The sequence below is a fragment of the Styela clava genome, chromosome 15 (assembly GCF_964204865.1).
Source record: "Styela clava chromosome 15, kaStyClav1.hap1.2, whole genome shotgun sequence".
NCBI classification, from domain to species: domain Eukaryota; kingdom Metazoa; phylum Chordata; class Ascidiacea; order Stolidobranchia; family Styelidae; genus Styela; species Styela clava.
This window is the reverse complement of record NC_135264.1, coordinates 15,068,951-15,092,229: the sequence shown is the minus strand read 5'-3', so window position 1 is coordinate 15,092,229 and position 23,279 is coordinate 15,068,951. Positions and strand designations below refer to the sequence as shown.

General features: G+C 35.2%; 1 protein-coding gene and 1 long non-coding RNA gene across 10 annotated transcripts in view; one reads left to right on the top strand and one right to left on the bottom strand.

Moving 5' to 3' along the window:
• Positions 1-23,279, bottom strand: part of LOC120334418 (uncharacterized) — a 28,908-nt gene that overhangs the window by 3,286 nt on the left and 2,343 nt on the right. Inside the window, exons 2-5 of one of the 5 annotated variants that reach the window (XR_013480586.1) lie at positions 19,208-19,503; positions 13,587-16,042; positions 1,672-2,177; positions 707-908 (exon numbers count right to left, since the gene is read on the bottom strand). This is a non-coding gene — a long non-coding RNA (uncharacterized LOC120334418). Of the gene's footprint in view, positions 1-706; positions 909-1,671; positions 2,178-13,586; positions 16,043-19,207; positions 21,663-23,279 lie in introns of all 5 variants that reach the window. The other 4 variants (XR_013480585.1, XR_013480584.1, XR_013480588.1 and 1 more) reach the window with 4 other exon arrangements.
• LOC144432398 (uncharacterized) overlaps positions 10-23,279 on the top strand; it is a 45,044-nt gene continuing 21,774 nt past the window's right edge. Inside the window, exons 1-2 of one of the 5 annotated variants that reach the window (XM_078120454.1) lie at positions 11-141; positions 1,074-1,128. The gene's annotated coding sequence lies outside the window, so the exon portion shown is untranslated. Of the gene's footprint in view, positions 142-973; positions 1,129-23,279 lie in introns of all 5 variants that reach the window. The other 4 variants (XM_078120453.1, XM_078120455.1, XM_078120452.1 and 1 more) reach the window with 4 other exon arrangements.

Sequence of the window (23,279 nt, the reverse complement as noted above, 5' to 3'; positions counted from 1 at the left end):
CATAAGGTTCGCGAGTGCTGCGAGCATGGGTGCCGGTGCTATGGCGTTTCCATTCTTTTGAGTGAAGTTTTTGTAGGATGCTCGCAAACAAAGCCGTGGCTGCAGCTGAAATTCAAATGGAATGGAATAGCTAAGAAGCAGGTGGGAATCATTATATATTTCTAACATTACTGTTATATTTGTCTTTGTTGTCAATTCCTCTATTTTATGCGTCACTGGCGTATGTCGTGATTATTTATTTGAGAGCCTCATGGTTGACAAATAAAACATCGTAAGTATACTTTAACAAGCTCTATGACGTGAATGTGATGACGTAGTGACGTATTTTTGGGATGGCGTAGTCAGGTCGGGGTTAGGATTGACATGTGCAAAAATCGTTATGCTACACCCACTGAAGTACTTAGGTTACGAAACTACACAAGACCCGTGTACAGGTCATCCGTGTCTAGAGACCGAAGTGGAATTACCAACCTAAGTCACACTGGCAGTAAGTTAAGAACGAGTCATTTTATTTTAATATTTTTTGATATATGATTAACTCGAAGGTCGAATTAATGTCTCGAGTCTTCCCAATACTGTGGAATACTTGCGCAAGACTTTGTAGACGAATCATATAGATTATAGAGTACGTATAGAAGATATATCAATGCTTGATTTCAAATTTTTTGATTTCACTTCGGTTGTATCTCGTACTTACTTTTCTCACCTGTTTAAAATCCACTGCTGTAAGATCATGCGGAGTCGTGATTGGGGCATCACCTTTTTCAGCTGAGCGGCGTCGCCTTTCGGAATTGTGAATAGTACTAGCAATGTCAAGTTACCTGTTTATCGTCAAATATGAACTTCCGAACGTAATAATGACAATCCTCGGGAGATAGCGTTGTTGGTTATTGCGTCATTACTCGGCACTAAAACAAGTGAATATATATAAACGGTTAAAACGTTTCATTAGGGTCACCTTGTATTTACTCAGCAATAGAAACATGTGCAGAGTGATAATCGTATAAAAATGAATGAGCATTTGCCCTTGCGGTTTCTACACTTTTGAATATGAATGCAGTTTTTGTCGGCAGATCATAAAGAAAACCGAGGCTACAGCCGGACTTCGAATAGATAGCTGTGAATCAGGTGAAAACCAACAGTTTATTTTCGAACATTACGATAGTTTCATATTTATCTTCGTTTTCAGTTTTGCTAATCGGCCAGGGTTTAAGTTCTCGGAGAGAAAAAGCCGATAAGTCGGCTAAATCGTGTGACGAAACAAGCATCACATAAAAACAGGCATTTGTTCCAGATGGACTTATTTCATCCGACCTTGGCTTGAAATAAGCATCACATAAAAATAGGCATTTGTTCCAGATGGACTTATTTTATCCGACCTTGGCTTGAAATAAGCATCACATAAAAACAGGCATTTGTTCCAGATGGACTTATTTTATCCAACCTTGGCTTATGTTATAATAAAGTGCCCAAGCAGATGAGGTAGATGAGTTGTATCTTTTTCAATTACCTGAGCGAGTTTCTTTATTTTTATGAAATTGTGCCGTTGGCAAGATAGCTTCATAATTATATTATTGTACAAAACTTTATCTTTATTTTATGATGCGATATTGGTCGAATCACTTGGCTAATTGTACTAGACACGGAATCTTACAGTAACTGCAAACTTACTCATAAATACAGTGATTCTCTCGTAGCGAATTCCAAAGACCGGTCAAATCGCGTAGTTGATGTGGTCCTTACGACACAACTTCTTCGTTCTGCTAAGCTGTAGCTTTTATTTCATTTAAGATATCCTTTTTTGTAATCCAATATTCTTCATACTTATATCTCCATTTGATTAAAAATAGAATTTATCCCAAAGGGAGAGGAAAGTCAGCAAATGGCTCAATCATATAACGAGCTTGGCTTTTACTTCGGTCACCAGATAAGATAAAACTTTCAGACTTTCGCGTGGGAGAGTAAAGCCGATACGACAGTCCAACCATATAACGAACATGGTTTTAATTCAGCTGATATTTTTATCTATGTTTATTGTTAGTGAATTAACCATGATGCGTGTCAGGTGGTTCCGGTAATCCTCGAAGCCCTTTGTAAATTCCAGCTTGATGGTTTGCTCCAAAATGTGTACGGTATCATTCTTTCATTTTATGTTCCAAGTTTTTATAACTTATAAACTGTTAAAAGATAATGATTAAGTCATTCGTTTTCGATCATACGTTTTCGAGTTGTATATAAGCCAGAAAAGATCACACGTTGTTCAATAAAAATCACCTCGCTAATTTATAGAAAAGTTAAAATGCAATACGTCTGCCTGTTTTGGGTAACTTTACCTGACTCACTTTGCATAAAAACTATTGTTTCCGCTTTAGTTTGGTATCTGAAGTATTCTTTGCTGTGTTACGCGCAACAGTTCCTCTGGCTTTTGTACATTATAAATAGTTTATGATGTGTTCATACAATATTCCTAAATAATTTTAGTAAATTACACCGAGTGTTTGCTTAAGCTCTAGTATAAGTTTCATTTCCTACCTCCATTGTTTGTCAAGAGACAGAGCAGGGATGGGAAATGACTTTACCGAGTGGGTTTGTTACAGATAATAAACTTGCTTACTGGGCAAAGGCTCAAAACTCAATATGGAAAACAATGAGTAAAAAAGTAAGTTTATCTATAAAAGCTGCAGCTCTAGGCTAACGTTTATATAATAATAGGAAACACAATGTAACAACCGTCGTTATTTTGACGTTATTTTATCCATTTTTTCAACGGAAATTTATATACCTAAAAACTACAGTCGTAATTTTAGCATACACAAGTAGATCGGATGAAACACTTCGGGGGTTCGGAACCAGTCCTCTGGCCATAATTTTCCCACCCATGAGATAGAGAGATCTTTTACCAGACAAGTTCTCTGATATTAGCCCCCAAACTCCATATTTATTCCATTTTTTATTAACACATTTATTTCGCTATTTAGCATTGTCTTAACGAGGTAAGCCTCCCCCCCCCCCCCCCCCCCCCCCCCCCTTAATTGTAATGATTGGGCATAATACGAGGTAATTAGATAGAGAACAGCATTATTTTATATTACGACGACAATTATTTGGCAAAAAAAAACTCCAAGTCTCACTTCAATCGGTGTATTTAACGTATGTATTTAGTAACGCGCAATGTCATGCTATATTAGTTTATAGCAGGGGTGGGCAGGGTTTTTGAACCAGGGGCCAAAAATTTCGCCCACCTAAACTTGCGGTATGACGTGATGAATATGTAGGTATGACGTAAAAAGTTAAATGTTATGAACAATATTCACAGTGCTACAGAAGCAAAAGTGGAAAACAATAAGCCTCTTGCCAAAACTAAATTAATCGCAATGTTATCAAATTACTTGAGTAAATTTTTTGCCAAAATTTGGCCCGCGTTTTAACGGAGTGGGCCCCTCCACATTAATTGTAATGAGTGGGCATAATACGAGGTAATTAAGAAGAGCAGCAATATTTTATATTATGACAACAACAATTTTTTTAAACAAAAAAATAACTACTTTATGTCTCTTGTCAATTGGTATTTAGTAACGCGCAATGCCACGCTATAATTATTTTTTTCTCATGCACTCTTGGCCTTTCAGTATTCGCTTAGAGATGAATTTCCTTATTTTCTGAGTTAGTGACTTTTATGATTTTGACCAAATATCCATAACAAATATATAGACCCGCTTCGTGGGCAGAATCGTAAACATACGTATTGCAAAATCGTGAATTCTGGTATAAACTATCTTTCCCTCATCTATGTTTATACCATTTCTGACACAACAGGTGATGCGGTGGCTCACTGATTTAAACCATTAGGCTTAACTATATGATGTATCGCAGTTGAACAAACCCGTGTATGTCATCTTACCCATGAGTGAACATGCCTATCATTGCCTACCATATTGCCGCCCCTCAAGTTTGGACATACCCCCTCGAAAATGAAAAGCTGGGGATCATTCTGAACCGAGGAGAGATAAACTAGGTAGGCAGTGCCGCAACGGTTCTTCCGAACTAAATACCACTCTACCTAGAAGTTGCTGCTTGAGCAGAGCCTTGTTCCGAGACGAAAGCGTGTAAACAAACAATATCTTACCACTCTAATACCAAGTTTCAGAATAAAATAATATCCTCAAAACTAAGTAAATGTCAGAAATCATAAAATTTTATTATTAAAAAAGTTTGGTATAATTCAACGAAAATCCCACAAATCAAATATTATATCCTATCCCACCAGGGAATTCCCCGTGGCCTACGAACGAATGACCAATCAGAAGCTAACTAACAGTGTTTTTCTGATCGCTGTATTGATCAGGCGGGCAGCCGGCCATTTTTGTCGGCTTTCATTGCATCAGATTTTGCCGTGAGGAAGGCGGAAAAAAATATTTTCGAATATCTGTGTTGATTAACGCACTGATTGAGTTAAACTATATATTCTATAGTCGCGTACTTGGAAAATTCTACTCAATCGAAGAATTCGGTTATAGCGAGGTATAGCAGCTTTGCTGGAACTTTTCCTTCGAGGTGGGTGAATGATTTCATTTAGAGCCGTGTTCAGGGCAAAATTGGGGACACCTGGGGTGAAAAGTAAAAAATTGTTTTACTGTGTAGAATAGGCTATGTAACGACACTCCTTTTTAAGTTGGTTAGAAGCCGTGCATTTGGAAAATCAATCAAATTCTAGTTTCCAATTTGATCATTTTTGTATCAACTAGATTACTAGAGGATAAATAACAAAGATACTATAATAAAGAAAGCATGTCAATATGTTCTGCAACAGTTTCAACTTTCCTTTAGTTTTTCGTATTTTTTAAATATTCGTTATGATTGTTGTGTGAGTGATTTGGATACTCCCGTAGTATGTGTACCAGGTTAAGGTTAGGCATAATTTTGTTTCTATTTTCCTTATATTTGTTCTGTTACGGGTTCGAGGACTGTCTGTGTTTGCCAAGTGAATATTCCCCTGCCCATAGTTTTCAGTCCCTTTACACAACTTAATGTAAAATAAGCGAACAAAATTAGTTACTTCCATATCGGTACACATACTTGGAACTCTCCTGTCACTTCCCCGCTAATTTTCAAGGCTGTCCTTTAATTCTATGTATCATAAGTAAGAACTTTTACATTTGAGAACAAACTAGTCTTGATTCTATATAATCAAAGAAGACACACTAGGACATAAGTGCTTGGTTATAAAGTGATGTTTGCTATATAAAAATTAAGTAGTCGGTCGGTGAGCAGCCTTTCATAGGTTTACGAGGGTTTGGTAAAGTAGCAAAGTCAATAAGGCGTTTACAATTGGATTTTTATAAATACTATAATGGTATTACATATCATTTGAGATCAAAGGTTATCCCAAAGTTTGCCGTAAGTTCCGGGTTTACTAAACAGTTTTTATTTATTTTGAATATTACCAATTACAGTAAGACGAACTTTTGCATGCGTTCGGTTAGGGGATGGGTTCCAAAAGTTGATTGACAGCGGTCCAAAATCTGAATCAGAAGTATATTTGCGGGTTGGGAAAGCGGAGCGGAAAAAAGGCTGCGAGAGAACAATTGAACAGCACGCTCAACCGTCCTGAGAACATTTTTAAAAATAGGCTGAAAAATTGATTTTAGATACACCTAGCATCGCAGTTTGTTATGTTTTAAAATATATTAGTATTTATTTAGGGTTAAACTATTTCAGTTAAGTTCGGCTGGCTATTTCAAACCGTTACGCGGGCCGTGGTTTTGGAACCCCCGAGTTGGGGTATTGCGCAACTTATTCTTACCTAACCTAAAATAATCAGAATATCCAAACTAATCACAAATCAGTGGTAGGGCGGGTCAGTCAACGCCTCCATCTTTTTATTGAAATACTTTGAAGCCTCTCCGGTCTTGAAACCCTCAATATACACTCTGCTCAGTGATTTCCCTCCCCTCCCCCCATATAGGGAGTGAACACCTCTGCTAAAATTTCACCCCGTCTCCCACGCCCCCAAATCAGGGTCAGTGGTATAGCAGGATAGTGCCAGGTCGGGTCACCTTCTCCCATCATTACGCAAAGCAGGGCTGTACGCTAATATACCAATAATATTTTAGATGGTAAGACCAGAGCTTCAGTGTTAGACGTCCAAGATATTTAGTTCAAACTTATTCTCAACACCAAACCCAGGAGGTCTAATATCAACTTGTACAGAGCCCTTTGTCATTTTTTCACAATATCAAGAAAAGATGAAGACGAAAACGTTAATTATACTGGTCAATACTAGTGTTGTTTTTTTGAATCTGTTCAATTTTAAACATTGTCGCAAAAGTTAGTATTGATAGGGCTGGATATATGGCGTTCCAGAAGTATGTGTACCAATATGGAGATGACTAATTTTGTTCGCCTATTTTGTCATCAAGTTGTTTAAAGAGACTGAAACGTATGGGCAGGGGGTATATTCACCTGCCTAACACAGCAAGTCCCGAACTCGTGTAATAGAACTTAAATAAGAAAAAACGGAATAAAATTATGGCCTAACCCGGTACACATACGAGTGCTCGTGCTAATGGAGTACCGGATATGTGGTCCCAATCGCCATTAGAATAACCTTATTCGTAAAGCGTTTTCGAACAGCAGATCAGACTATAATGGGCATAAACAAATTATAGATGCTGTTATACATCAGAATAAATATAGCAAAGGTCAAGTTAGAGTGAAATGTATGTATTATTATTATTTAAATCGTCAAACAAAGCAATACTGCCCGAGCGGGTGCCTCTATGCCATTCTCTGTACACCTCCCTACCAACGTTGAATCGCGAAACCCATGAAACAATTTCGGTGTAAAGCATCTCAGACCTCAATGTCAATAAATAGCCGTGAGCAATCTGTATAAAGAAAACTAGGCTACATTCAAATATTTTCTTTACTAGTTCACGAAAGCCAATACATTTTAGTGATCTTCATTTTCACTTTACTTTGTTGAAAAATATTCGCATTTGCTCAAAACGATGTGTTAATTTTTTGTATAACACACACAGTATCGTATGTAAGGAAATTAGGTTTAGATAACGAGTGCTGGGGTTCTGACCTTGGAACTCTTTCGGAGAAAAAAAAATTCAAATGTACTAGGGAGGGATTTAAATATTTATTACTAATGTTTATTTAGTATTATTGAAATGCTCATTCATACGTATATACTGTACAAAATCACTAGCCGATTATCCCTTAAACCAGGGGTAAGCAATACATACAACAAGCGAAATTCAAATAAAGCGACCTCGGTAGCGTTCGTCACGTGCTATCTATATCCGGAAGTTAAAGGGGTTAAGCAAATTTAACGGGCTCATTCGGTTTTTGTCTTTATGCGCTTTTATTGTCAATAAATATTTATATTCGCCAGTAGCCTGGCATCCCCCACCCAGGCGGGCAATAACTACATTATATTAAGATTCAGTGGTGCTACTCTAGCATTAGGTCCCATATGTAGCCTACACCCGAGTTCTACTGTGTGAGAGATGATACAGCGATAGTCCTAACACTAGAGGGCTAACGGGAGGGTAGACCTAACGCTAAATTACTTCCGTTTTTGTCGACTGTCGGTTATCCCCATATGGCGATATAACTTTATTCGTTGTTTCTTTTTTGCGGTTCGTATCTCGGTCTTTTTTATGTAGATATGCAAAGGTATAAAAAGATTAGAATAATGATTGCAATTCAAGATACACACCTTGAGAGAAATCAGGGCCGTGATGAGCTAATTGCGCAATGTTACAGTCGGAACGTTGACCGGAAACAGACAGCACGTGACGCTCGCAACCAAAGTCGCTTGATTTAGGTAATAAAATACGCCGTATGTGCGAGCTTTCATTGGTGGCAAACCGAAAAAATAACTTAAATTTCATAAATATTTAATATGTCTCATAAATATTTTTATTCCTGAAAAAGTTTGGCATAATTTAACGAAAATTTCACAAGAAATCAACGTTTTTGGGAAATAGAATATATATTACTTGAAATGTGAAGGTTGTACATTAATTTTTATTGTCGTCACTTAATCGTGTTGCGTTTTTAAACAAGAAGATAGTGATGGCGCTCGCAATACTATATGTAAGTGGTTCTCATGCTTTTTCTAGATATTCCTGTTTCTGCCTGTTTTGAATTGCTAAAATTTAATTTTTATTGTCTTAGACTTAGCGTTTTTTATTAATTAAACAAGAATGTAGTGAAACGCACGCCAAAGCATAGTTAAATTTTCAGATTGTGGTTGTTAAAACTAAGTTTTATTTCAAATCACATTGATATTTTGGTGAAGATCTAATCTTGCGAATATGAAAACAGATAATAATATTCAACTAATGGGCCGCTAATATGGTTTGAGACAAAAGGCCAAATTTAACATTTGAAATATTTGCAAAAAAATAGGTTCTGGCTGTAGTTGCTTTTCTGATCAAAGTTTGAAATGATATTCACCACAGTACTTCAATAAAAAGTTAGATAGTTTAAAAATCAAAAGTATATCCTTTATTTATTTTCTCCTAATTAATAGCTTTCATTTTGTTCTGGATTTCATGAGAACTAGAAAGTATTGAAGCCAAAGTATAAAAGAAGGTAAGGTTGTAAATTTTACAACAAATTTTGGCTCTAAGTCTTATTTAATTGATTCATTTTTCATGATTTTCTCGGGTCTGTGTTACAAAATACTTTGAACTATTCTGTCATTTACCCTCGACTAATTTTTTGATTTAATTTTACGTATCTCAGGTTGGAATAAGTTAGATTTGGTTAGTGCCCTCTTATATTTGAAAATAAAAATAAAACTATTCATAACTATATAGAATTTGACAAAGCAAGGTAAAATATAAGTGTTGAGCATTAGCATGTATAAAATATATAAAATACATTTCAACATTCTCAACTAAATAGTTGGTTAAGGGCTTCGGTCTGTGATTAGCATGTCATTAAAGTGAAGAAGGAATGTACGATAATCTTTAATATTCGTTTATTGTTATGGTAACAAGTCTCGATATTTTTATTAAGGCGTAATTTATCGCTATAAGGGTTTTAGTGTCAGCTTTTTACCTTCAATGGTCGCCCTATTTTCTTATAAATTAACTATGTACATGCTGAAACCATCTATAAAATACGTTTCGACATTCTTAAGCTTCGGCCCGTGATCAAGCAAGTCGTTAATGTGAAAAAGGAATGTACGATATTTTTTCATTGGTGAGGGCGTTAGGCCTAACTAAGTTGGCGTCGAAGGTTACAGATATCTAGTTCAAACAGGCACTCAACACTTCGCCCACTGAGCCCAATACCATCTTGTACAGAGTCCTATTTGAAACAGAGTTGTAATCTACTAATTGAAAAGAACAATTTCATTCCAAGTGCAATAAATCGCAGAAGCTATGTCACGCGGATATTTGATTTCGTTATTTTCAATTTATTTGGTTATAGATATTCAATATATGTACTAGCTTTTGTCGCTTTTATTCATAAACAATATATAAAACAAACAAAAGTAAAATTATTATTCGGCTCAATTGTTTGACGACATTTTTTTCTGAGGGGCTGATTGGTTAGCCATATCAAGAAATCAAGAATTTGAATAAGCCAATAGACGTCTAAATGGCCTGATTCGTAGAGAGCATGTTTTTTTCTAGAATAGGTTAAGTATCAATATTGGTGACGGTTAGTGATTAAAAAATTTGAAAATAAAAAAAAATGTCTGTTTATATATACCAAGGCGTCTCGGGCCATAGTCAGTCGTTGAGTAGTCGGTTTGGCGTGGATGCGTTAACTTAATCTTAAATAACTTATGAGTTGATCGGCTGGTATGGTACGGCATTTTTGCTAAGGTCGAAACCGAACATATAGGAAGTCTTGGGCAAATATTTTGAACATCTTTGAGTCGAATAGTAAAGTCGATTCAAGACACCAGGTGTAGGAGATTGCTTTAAAACTCCACAACAAATATTCAGCTATATTAGAAGTTTTATCATTCTTTGTATGTTATGTTGCCCACATAATTCGTGGAAAAAAATTTCAAGTTATGTGCAATTAGCAGGATCAGAACGTTAGAAACGAGGACAGAGTTGAAGGTAGATAGATAAAAAAAAGGGTCTGCTCGTCCACGTGAAATTCCAAGTTTTATTGTAGAAGATTAGCAATAACTAATGAGGCGCCATGGAAGAGAGTAATAATAACTACTTATTTATAATATGTTGGAGAAAGAAACGAGACATTTTCCAGTTCACTTTTCGTCGGTTGTTTAAAGCATGAACACCAATCTGATAGTCTTAACTTTTCGAATTCACTGAATATACATTGTTAACTTGAATATACATTGTTAACTTCTATATCGAGTGTTTCAACCCAAAAGGTCGAAACTTGAAAAAAATGTTTTGAGGAAATAAGGATAACATATATTTCGATTTCCATACGCTTCCAGCTTTTTATCGTAACACTTTGTGGTGAATATCAGATTTTAATTAGAAAACCAGCTTAAAAAACATCTATTTATTTGTAATTTTCTCAAATAATATATATTTTCTTAATTTAAACAATCGTTCTATTCTATTCTCAAATGTATAAAATCATAAAATATTTCGGATAAGAATAGATGCCAGAAATTGCATTAAACTAGAATATTATAACGGGGCAAACCTTATGAAGTGACTCTTGAATACAACAGTTTAATTACTGTTAATTTTAGAAAAGGCTTCAATAATATATCAAATATACCTTTGAAATATAAATATTTCTACTTTATTCTTAAAGTAAATGAATAATGATCAAACAACTGCAGTATAGATAGTAAATACCATAATACATTACATATATAAAAAAAATCGGGCGGATGTAATGCCAGGTTTGGGCAACTTATGACGTTACAGAAAATCGGCCTAGAGCAGCGACTGAGCCAATGCTTCCCCGATATCACGAACGTGAAACGTCAATTGGCGTCATATTAACCCTCCCGTTGTCACGTACAGAGGATTTTCACATATTTAACCAACGTGGCGTTGTAAACATTTTTGTTCCACTTTTGGGTACTTGGCCACGGCAGTAACATGGGCTTGCTCTGAGTTTATAACAGTGACATTTTATGACCATATCGTGCATGAGGCGAATTGTAAATGAATTCAGATAAGATAGAACAAGAGACTTAGTTAGCATGACAGACACAGAGATCATTTCAGAAAATATCATTAGAAACTAAAATTTGACAAAAAAAATTGAATTGACAGCGGTACTCATGTAGTATGCGAACCAAGATGGCGGTCACGTGAACGTAGTTATGTACCAGCTTAGGGTTAGGCTATAATTTCAGGTACAAATGCTACGGGAGTCCCTTGGCTGTCCGCCATCTTGGTTCGCATATTACAGGAGTACCTTGACAGTAGCATATCGCCTTCATTTTGGATATTACTTTTAAATCCTATTCCGAGAGCAACCAAATAAGTTGAAATCTTGTTAGAAGGTCGTTTCAAGTATTATTTATTTCGAACATAAACCGATTTTATTTAGTTTGTCTTTGCGCAATTCTTTTTAAATATGAAGATTTGTATTGGTATATCAAGCATGTGCCAAATAAATAAATAGGAAGTTTATAGTGAATTCTTAGTTCGTCTTAGCACAGTCGGTTTATATATAAGAAAGATTTTAATGGTTGTTCATATTAAGTACGATACAAATCTGTATAAAATTATACTATATATCGATTTATAAATTAGAATGGAAGCCAAAAAATTAGAATATTATAACGAGGCACAAATATGAGACGAGAACCTTGTGAGGAAAATCTTGAACAAAACAGTTAAATTACCGTTTAAATTTTAGAAGATAGGGGGTAAGAGACTTCACCAATATTCCAAAAATACTATTGAAATATGAACATGTTAACTTTCTTCCTAAACACTAATTGAATATTATTAAAAATATATCAAATAAAACAAAAGTTAAGGAGTTCAATATAAAATATATACTATAATAAATCACATAATATATATAATATATTATATAAAGTAGATAAGGCGCCACAGAAATGTCGACTCGAAACAAACTGGTGGCTGGTGATTCCCCGCTCCATTAGTAAAACCAATGTAAAACTGTTCAGAAAACAACTTAGTCATCTAAGGGCATTCGAAGCGATAGCAGTGCACAGAATTGTGTCCTCAGAAAGCCTAGGTTATATGAACATTTTACCGTCGTCTAGGATTTGTAAAATTTAGACTAGTACTAGCCGCAGTGTAGATACTAATAGAAACGGGCAATTTTTAATTTGTTGAGAAAGTACGGTGAATTCCTATCTAGGTACTTTAAAGTAAAATTGGCATTTATTGTCTAGTATTTTTTGTACGTGCGGGGTGATTAAATCAAATGTTTCAAGTCATGATGGCCCTTTGCAAGAAGAATCGAAAACTTTGGTTCTGACTCCTGCTCTGGAGTGAAGAAATTTGTAAAAATTCCTCCGGCTTTGTACTCCGCTTTATGTAATAAACACGTAAGTGGAACTTTATGCTCTTTGACCACAAACTACGTTGTAACGGTAGAGGAATACAAATAAGAGAATCCGCTAGATGTCACACAATAGACGTTTCAATATCACTTTAAACTTAAAGAGAGTCCATTTCCACAATTTTGTTTCGTGTTCGCGTCTGCGTCAGTTACAATGCCGCATTTCGAGGCATTGTTGGTGATTTGAAATGTTAAACCGCGCGAATTGAAAAATCGATTATCGAATTGAATATTTCCACTCAAACCCAGTATACCGTATACATATATGAACTGTATGTATATTGTTTATATGACCAAATATTTTTCAGATTTTCCACTATTATTAAACCTAAAACACTTTAAAGAACATTTTGGCTTGCCTGCATTAGGTCTGCTTTTGGTACCCCTGAAGTATGTGAACCAAGATGGGCGACACCGGAACGTAGTATGTGTACTAGGTTAGGGTTGGGCTATAATTTTGTTCCAATTTTCCTTATTTTAGTTCTATTACGAGTTCAGGGACTAGCCAAGTGACTCCAGTAGTATTTGTACCTGAAATTATGAACTGATCCTAACCTAGTAAACATACTACGTTCCGGTGTCCGCAATCTTCACATACCACGGGAGTACCCTGCTTTCATATATAGTTTATGATACAATTCAGACAACAAAAAACAATTAAATTAATGCCCTAGGCCTAGGGTAAAATTCTGCTTGACCAAAAAGTTGAAACCACTTTTCTGTACTTTCCTGCCTGTTATTGCCTTGCCACAATTTTATTTATTTATCCCCTTAATCGAGGCGGCCAACTTCGGTTTATAAAAAAGACATGGTGCACATCAACTCAGTAGATTCATGACCTGTGGCCCCCATAAATTGTGCTTTTTGATATTGTTTTACTTTTCATCAGTTTTTCTATCTGCGACGAGTACATCATCTTATTGCTCATGTTTAATAATATAAATCAACGAATGCTTGGCAATTGAAGAAGTAAACCAAACAATTACTTTACTTTTCGGAACCCCGGAATCGGCCAATTGTAACTTTTCTATCAATTTAAAACTGAATTTATGTAAAAAATATCAAACCTTTATTTCCATTGACCAGTTTGGTCGCAATCAATTTGTTTGTTTGTTAAAAGGAAATCTTCCTTGGATGACAATAAAGTAGCAATATCATTCATTCAGTATCAGAAAGTAATCCTTATTGTGCGCTTCCTAGATGGTATCCAGTTTCAACCATTCAGTACATTCAGTTAGTTTTCCGCGAGCCAGTCAAGAATGAATACTGAAATAGTATTTCAGTCTAATTAAATCTAGTAGTATGAGTGTTTCGTGGTACGTTCCTGTCCAGTGTAAGTGAAACATGGACTATCCTAATGAATCTGAAATGAATAATAGAAAAAAATAAAAGTTGTTTTATAGAATACTAAATCAACATATGTTGCGATTCACTGATTAGAAACGTGGTGCTAACATCCCGAATGTATTCTGTGGCGATGCCTGTTTTTTCCCCTTGAATCAGCCTAGATGTGAAGTGCAATTCTCATAAAAACCATATCTCAATGCAGCACAAAAGTTGTTGCATTACATGTAGATAATAGGCCCTTTAACAACGCCCTACTTTAGCTCATCCCAGAGTCTATTTAAGATTTCAAAGAGGTGTTTATTGGTTATCGAAACTAAACGAAAACTTCCCACAAGAGCTAATGACCACTGAGTTATACGATTTAGAATAATTTTGAAAATATAAGTGTCAAATAAAACCCCAAATTATGAAAACTTGTTATTTACAACCATGCTTGATGAATTTGTCAGGGAGTAAAATGTTTATGAGAACCTAGTTATATTTGGTTACATTGCTGTTGACGCATTGCTGTGTCAGAAGACTTTGAACTTGTAAAATTATATCGAATATTTAAAAGCAGACCAACCTCTTGAGAGATTGTTACCCTGGAGAAAAACATACTTACATGGTTTTGAAGTGAAGATGGTTTATAGAGTAACGCATCAAGTATTGACTTGATTTCAGTTTGGTTGTGACGGCATCAGGCGGGCCAGGTTCATTTACCCAGAAGGCAGGATTTGGACCGCGGCCCGTACTTTGCCGATGTCTGACGTAGACCCATGTATATATAAGATTTTAAACGCGCAGTGAAAAAAATACTGATAAACACACACAATGACTCTCTTTCACGTACGATCAAAATTTTCGATTTCTTGCCGGTCTATATAAATATCACAACATGGAAAGAGGGCTTTGGCGCTTTCCACTTCCCTATTATATTTAATACTTCATCGTATTACAACAACATTACCAAACCATACATAAGCATACCAGCTTTTCAGTCCGCTGTAATTAATAAGGTACTAGGTCATTATGTAAAATATATAGTTCGATTTTCATTATACTAACACTATTCGATGTCTAGTGAAACAAAACCTTTTTTAGTATCTAGTTAGGATATCTTTTAACGATATTTATGTATTTATACTCTTGTTGAATTGTTCCGCGCGGATCTTCCCGTAGACCCGTTATGCTACTTTCACCCTATATTTGTATGGGGCGTATATGCGTAATAACCATTTTAATATCTGCATTCAAACCCTGGATTATGTCCGTTCTTTTCAGTCATAAAACTTTATTTTGTACCAAAACCCTCAAGATCGTGAAACACAAACTAATCATAAAAGTGAATTATTATGGACGTATGATACTAGGTTGACAAATATTTCAAGTAAAACACTCTACACCGCGTTAAAAAAAAAGTGGCACCAATCCAGCTCTCAACAAAAAAATGACAAAGTTTTGCAACGAAAATTATTTTGGATTCGGTTCCCTGGCAGTTTGAAATTATATATTTGAATCAGACCCCAACACCAGCATTATGCACATGCAAAAAAATCAATTTTCCAAAATAAAATTTCCTAATTACTTCAACGAAAATGATTTTCTGTTGAACACTTGTGTATGTCGTTCCCAAAAAATCTCAGTAATCGAGTACGTTTTGTAAAAAAGCTTCGTTCTCTCTGAAATATGTTAGAAATAGCCAAGGGTTTGTTGGTTCACCCTGATGTGTCCGTTGTAGCTTTTAAATACTTTTAATGGCTCAAACGTAATTTTTTTTAACAGTGCGTGGTTGATATTATTCCCGCTGTACATACGATCACGACCATAAACTGTTAGATTTAAAACAAATATTTTGCAGTATACTCAAACCATTTTGGAAAATTATCTCCCTTTGAGCAAACCCATGAAACGCATTTAACTCTGAATGAATCAAACGTAATTTGTTTAACAGTGCCCGGGAGATATTACATTTAATTCAAGATGCTTTAGTTACAAAGTCAGTCGCTGAAAGCTCGATAATCCTATGTTTTTGAAAGTACAGAAATTTTGTACGACTTTATTGAGATATGCTTGAAATCAGTATTGCGACGTTTTTCTTTTTTCTCTCTTCATCGTTTTTTTTTAATTCTCCCACAATTCCGAATACCTGATGCCTTTTTTCTTTTCTCTCCTTGTTGTTTCACCATTCTACAGCCTGACAAACAAATTCAACCCCTTATCACTTTACCGTCGGTTTCACTGCAAAAACCATTCACATATCCTATCAACTTGAATTAGTCTGTAAAGTATATAAAGCTATCCACAGAACCATCTATACCAGTGGTTCTCAAACGGCCATATAATGGGTATACTCAAACCATTTTGGAAAAATTATCTCCATTTGAGCAAACTCATGAAACGCTTTTAAATCGTGACGGCATTCGTACGGTAACCCATAACGCGTGTGTTTAACAGTAGGAACAGTGGCAGTTGCTTGCGATTTATGCGAAGAGCAAACACTCAAACAGGTGCCGTTTAGTAAACGAAAATCTTTTCTAGCCAAAGAGATATTTTTGACGTGCAAGAGGCTATGTTTAATAGGCTTACGCTAGCTTATTTAATATCATAGACTAGTAGAGTATATTGGGCTACCATACAGACAACTATCTGATTTTCAGGAAAGCTGCATCAGACGCGCGATGTCAATGGAGTGCAGTATTTGTGTAAAAACTAGTTTTTTATTAAAATTTCGGTGCTCCAAAAGTATGTGCACCAAGATGTCACACAATCTTAATCCTGGCCGATCCACACATACTATATTCAGGTTGTGCGCCATCTTGGTGCACGGTGACATGGGCTTCCTCTGAATTTAGAACAGGGGAATTTTATGACCATATTCTGTAAGGAGCGAGTTGTCAAAGTTGCTTTAAATGAATTCAAATAAGCTAGAATAAGAAACTTAGTTAGCAGGATAGATGTTGGAGATGATTTCAAAAAATATCATTAGAAACTAAAATTTGATAAAAAAAAATGGACTTGACAGCGGTACTCATGTAGTATGCGAACCAAGAGGGCGGTCACCCGAACGTAGTTATGTACCAGGTTAGGGTTAGGCTATAATTTCAGGTACAAATGCTACGGGAGTCCCTTGGCTGTCCGCCATCTTGGTTCGCATATTACAGGAGTACGTTGACAGTAGCATATTGCCTTCATTTTGGATATTACTTTTAAATCCTATTCCGAGAGCGACCAAATAAGTTGAAATCTTGTTAGAAGGTCGTTTCAAGTATTATTTATTTCGAACATAAACCGATTTTATTTAGTTTGTCTTTGCGCAATTCTTTTTAAATAGGAAGATTTGTATTGGTATATCAAGCATGTGCCAAATAAATAAATAGGAAGTTTATAGTGAATTCTTAGTTCGTCTTAGCACAGTCGGTTTATATATAAGAAAGATTTTAATGGTTGTTCATATTAAGTACGATACAAATCTGTATAAAATTATACTATATATCGATTTATAAATTAGAATGGAAGCCAAAAAATTAGAATATTATAACGAGGCACAAATATGAGACGAGAACCTTGTGAGGAAAATCTTTAACAAAACAGTTAAATTACCGTTTAAATTTTAGAAGATAGGGGGTAAGAGACTTCACCAATATTCCAAAAATACTATTGAAATATGAACATGTTAACTTTCTTCCTAAACACTAATTGAATATTATTAAAAATATATCAAATAAAACAAAAGTTAAGGAGTTCAATATAAAATATATACTATAATAAATCACATAATATATATAATATATTATATAAAGTAGATAAGGCGCCACAGAAATGTCGACTCGAAACAAACTGGTGGCTGGTGATTCCCCGCTCCATTAGTAAAACCAATGTAAAACTGTTCAGAAAACAACTTAGTCATCTAAGGGCATTCGAAGCGATAGCAGTGCACAGAATTGTGTCCTCAGAAAGCCTAGGTTATATGAACATTTTACCGTCGTCTAGGATTTGTAAAATTTAGACTAGTACTAGCCGCAGTGTAGATACTAATAGAAACGGGCAATTTTTAATTTGTTGAGAAAGTACGGTGAATTCCTATCTAGGTACTTTAAAGTAAAATTGGCATTTATTGTCTAGTATTTTTTGTACGTGCGGGGTGATTAAATCAAATGTTTCAAGTCATGATGGCCTTTTGCAAGAAGAATCGAAAACTTTGGTTCTGACTCCTGCTCTGGAGTGAAGAAATTTGTAAAAATTCCTCCGGCTTTGTACTCCGCTTTATGTAATAAACACGTAAGTGGAACTTTATGCTCTTTGACCACAAACTACGTTGTAACGGTAGAGGAATACAAATAAGAGAATCCGCTAGATGTCACACAATAGACGTTTCAATATCACTTTAAACTTAAAGAGAGTCCATTTCCACAATTTTGTTTCGTGTTCGCGTCTGCGTCAGTTACAATGCCGCATTTCGAGGCATTGTTGGTGATTTGAAATGTTAAACCGCGCGAATTGAAAAATCGATTATCGAATTGAATATTTCCACTCAAACCCAGTATACCGTATACATATATGAACTGTATGTATATTGTTTATATGACCAAATATTTTTCAGATTTTCCACTATTATTAAACCTAAAACACTTTAAAGAACATTTTGGCTTGCCTGCATTAGGTCTGCTTTTGGTACCCCTGAAGTATGTGAACCAAGATGGGCGACACCGGAACGTAGTATGTGTACTAGGTTAGGGTTGGGCTATAATTTTGTTCCAATTTTCCTTATTTTAGTTCTATTACGAGTTCAGGGACTAGCCAAGTGACTCCAGTAGTATTTGTACCTGAAATTATGAACTGATCCTAACCTAGTAAACATACTACGTTCCGGTGTCCGCAATCTTCACATACCACGGGAGTACCCTGCTTTCATATATAGTTTATGATACAATTCAGACAACAAAAAACAATTAAATTAATGCCCTAGGCCTAGGGTAAAATTCTGCTTGACCAAAAAGTTGAAACCACTTTTCTGTACTTTCCTGCCTGTTATTGCCTTGCCACAATTTTATTTATTTATCCCCTTAATCGAGGCGGCCAACTTCGGTTTATAAAAAAGACATGGTGCACATCAACTCAGTAGATTCATGACCTGTGGCCCCCATAAATTGTGCTTTTTGATATTGTTTTACTTTTCATCAGTTTTTCTATCTGCGACGAGTACATCATCTTATTGCTCATGTTTAATAATATAAATCAACGAATGCTTGGCAATTGAAGAAGTAAACCAAACAATTACTTTACTTTTCGGAACCCCGGAATCGGCCAATTGTAACTTTTCTATCAATTTAAAACTGAATTTATGTAAAAAATATCAAACCTTTATTTCCATTGACCAGTTTGGTCGCAATCAATTTGTTTGTTTGTTAAAAGGAAATCTTCCTTGGATGACAATAAAGTAGCAATATCATTCATTCAGTATCAGAAAGTAATCCTTATTGTGCGCTTCCTAGATGGTATCCAGTTTCAACCATTCAGTACATTCAGTTAGTTTTCCGCGAGCCAGTCAAGAATGAATACTGAAATAGTATTTCAGTCTAATTAAATCTAGTAGTATGAGTGTTTCGTGGTACGTTCCTGTCCAGTGTAAGTGAAACATGGACTATCCTAATGAATCTGAAATGAATAATAGAAAAAAATAAAAGTTGTTTTATAGAATACTAAATCAACATATGTTGCGATTCACTGATTAGAAACGTGGTGCTAACATCCCGAATGTATTCTGTGGCGATGCCTGTTTTTTCCCCTTGAATCAGCCTAGATGTGAAGTGCAATTCTCATAAAAACCATATCTCAATGCAGCACAAAAGTTGTTGCATTACATGTAGATAATAGGCCCTTTAACAACGCCCTACTTTAGCTCATCCCAGAGTCTATTTAAGATTTCAAAGAGGTGTTTATTGGTTATCGAAACTAAACGAAAACTTCCCACATGAGCTAATGACCACTGAGTTATACGATTTAGAATAATTTTGAAAATATAAGTGTCAAATAAAACCCCAAATTATGAAAACTTGTTATTTACAACCATGCTTGATGAATTTGTCAGGGAGTAAAATGTTTATGAGAACCTAGTTATATTTGGTTACATTGCTGTTGACGCATTGCTGTGTCAGAAGACTTTGAACTTGTAAAATTATATCGAATATTTAAAAGCAGACCAACCTCTTGAGAGATTGTTACCCTGGAGAAAAACATACTTACATGGTTTTGAAGTGAAGATGGTTTATAGAGTACGCATCAAGTATTGACTTGATTTCAGTTTGGTTGTGACGGCATCAGGCGGGCCAGGTTCATTTACCCAGAAGGCAGGATTTGGACCGCGGCCCGTACTTTGCCGATGTCTGACGTAGACCCATGTATATATAAGATTTTAAACGCGCAGTGAAAAAAATACTGATAAACACACACAATGACTCTCTTTCACGTACGATCAAAATTTTCGATTTCTTGCCGGTCTATATAAATATCACAACATGGAAAGAGGGCTTTGGCGCTTTCCACTTCCCTATTATATTTAATACTTCATCGTATTACAACAACATTACCAAACCATACATAAGCATACCAGCTTTTCAGTCCGCTGTAATTAATAAGGTACTAGGTCATTATGTAAAATATATAGTTCGATTTTCATTATACTAACACTATTCGATGTCTAGTGAAACAAAACCTTTTTTAGTATCTAGTTAGGATATCTTTTAACGATATTTATGTATTTATACTCTTGTTGAATTGTTCCGCGCGGATCTTCCCGTAGACCCGTTATGCTACTTTCACCCTATATTTGTATGGGGCGTATATGCGTAATAACCATTTTAATATCTGCATTCAAACCCTGGATTATGTCCGTTCTTTTCAGTCATAAAACTTTATTTTGTACCAAAACCCTCAAGATCGTGAAACACAAACTAATCATAAAAGTGAATTATTATGGACGTATGATACTAGGTTGACAAATATTTCAAGTAAAACACTCTACACCGCGTTAAAAAAAAAGTGGCACCAATCCAGCTCTCAACAAAAAAATGACAAAGTTTTGCAACGAAAATTATTTTGGATTCGGTTCCCTGGCAGTTTGAAATTATATATTTGAATCAGACCCCAACACCAGCATTATGCACATGCAAAAAAATCAATTTTCCAAAATAAAATTTCCTAATTACTTCAACGAAAATGATTTTCTGTTGAACACTTGTGTATGTCGTTCCCAAAAAATCTCAGTAATCGAGTACGTTTTGTAAAAAAGCTTCGTTCTCTCTGAAATATGTTAGAAATAGCCAAGGGTTTGTTGGTTCACCCTGATGTGTCCGTTGTAGCTTTTAAATACTTTTAATGGCTCAAACGTAATTTTTTTTAACAGTGCGTGGTTGATATTATTCCCGCTGTACATACGATCACGACCATAAACTGTTAGATTTAAAACAAATATTTTGCAGTATACTCAAACCATTTTGGAAAATTATCTCCCTTTGAGCAAACCCATGAAACGCATTTAACTCTGAATGAATCAAACGTAATTTGTTTAACAGTGCCCGGGAGATATTACATTTAATTCAAGATGCTTTAGTTACAAAGTCAGTCGCTGAAAGCTCGATAATCCTATGTTTTTGAAAGTACAGAAATTTTGTACGACTTTATTGAGATATGCTTGAAATCAGTATTGCGACGTTTTTCTTTTTTCTCTCTTCATCGTTTTTTTTTAATTCTCCCACAATTCCGAATACCTGATGCCTTTTTTCTTTTCTCTCCTTGTTGTTTCACCATTCTACAGCCTGACAAACAAATTCAACCCCTTATCACTTTACCGTCGGTTTCACTGCAAAAACCATTCACATATCCTATCAACTTGAATTAGTCTGTAAAGTATATAAAGCTATCCACAGAACCATCTATACCAGTGGTTCTCAAACGGCCATATAATGGGTATACTCAAACCATTTTGGAAAAATTATCTCCATTTGAGCAAACTCATGAAACGCTTTTAAATCGTGACGGCATTCGTACGGTAACCCATAACGCGTGTGTTTAACAGTAGGAACAGTGGCAGTTGCTTGCGATTTATGCGAAGAGCAAACACTCAAACAGGTGCCGTTTAGTAAACGAAAATCTTTTCTAGCCAAAGAGATATTTTTGACGTGCAAGAGGCTATGTTTAATAGGCTTACGCTAGCTTATTTAATATCATAGACTAGTAGAGTATATTGGGCTACCATACAGACAACTATCTGATTTTCAGGAAAGCTGCATCAGACGCGCGATGTCAATGGAGTGCAGTATTTGTGTAAAAACTAGTTTTTTATTAAAATTTCGGTGCTCCAAAAGTATGTGCACCAAGATGTCACACAATCTTAATCCTGGCCGATCCACACATACTATATTCAGGTTGTGCGCCATCTTGGTGCACGGTGACATGGGCTTCCTCTGAATTTAGAACAGGGGAATTTTATGACCATATTCTGTAAGGAGCGAGTTGTCAAAGTTGCTTTAAATGAATTCAAATAAGATAGAATAAGAAACTTAGTTAGCAGGATAGATGTTGGAGATGATTTCAAAAAATATCATTAGAAACTAAAATTTGATAAAAAAAATGGACTTGACAGCGGTACTCATGTAGTATGCGAACCAAGAGGGCGGTCACCCGAACGTAGTTATGTACCAGGTTAGGGTTAGGCTGTAATTTCATGTACAAATTCTACGGGAGTCCCTTGGCTGTCCGCCATCTTGGTTCGCATATTACAGGAGTACCTTGACCGTAGCATATTGCCTTCATTTTGGATATTACTTTTGAATCTTATTCCGAGAGCGACCAAATAAGTTGAAATCTTGTTAGAAGGTCGTTTCAAGTATTATTTATTTCGAACATAAACCGATTTTATTTAGTTTGTCTTTGCGCAATTCTTTTTAAATATGAAGATTTGTATTGGTATATCAAGAATGTGCCAAATAAATAAATAGGAAGTTTATAGTGAATTCTTAGTTCGTCTTAGCACAGTCGGTTTATATATAAGAAAGATTTTATTGGTTGTTCATATTAGGTACAATACAAATCTGTATAAAATTATACTATATATCGATTTATAAATTAGAATGGAAGCCAGAATAATTAGAATAATATAACGAGGCACAAATATGAGACGAGAACCTTGTGAGGAAAATCTTGAACAAAACAGTTAAATTACCGTTTAAATTTTAGAAGATAGTGGGTAAGAGACTTCACCAATATTCCAAAAATACCATTGAAATATGAACATGTTAACTTTCTTCCTAAACACTAATTGAATATTATTAAAAATATATCAAATAAAACAAAAGTTAAGGAATTCATTATAAAATATATACTATAATAAATCACATAATATATATAATATATTATATAAAGTAGATAAGGCG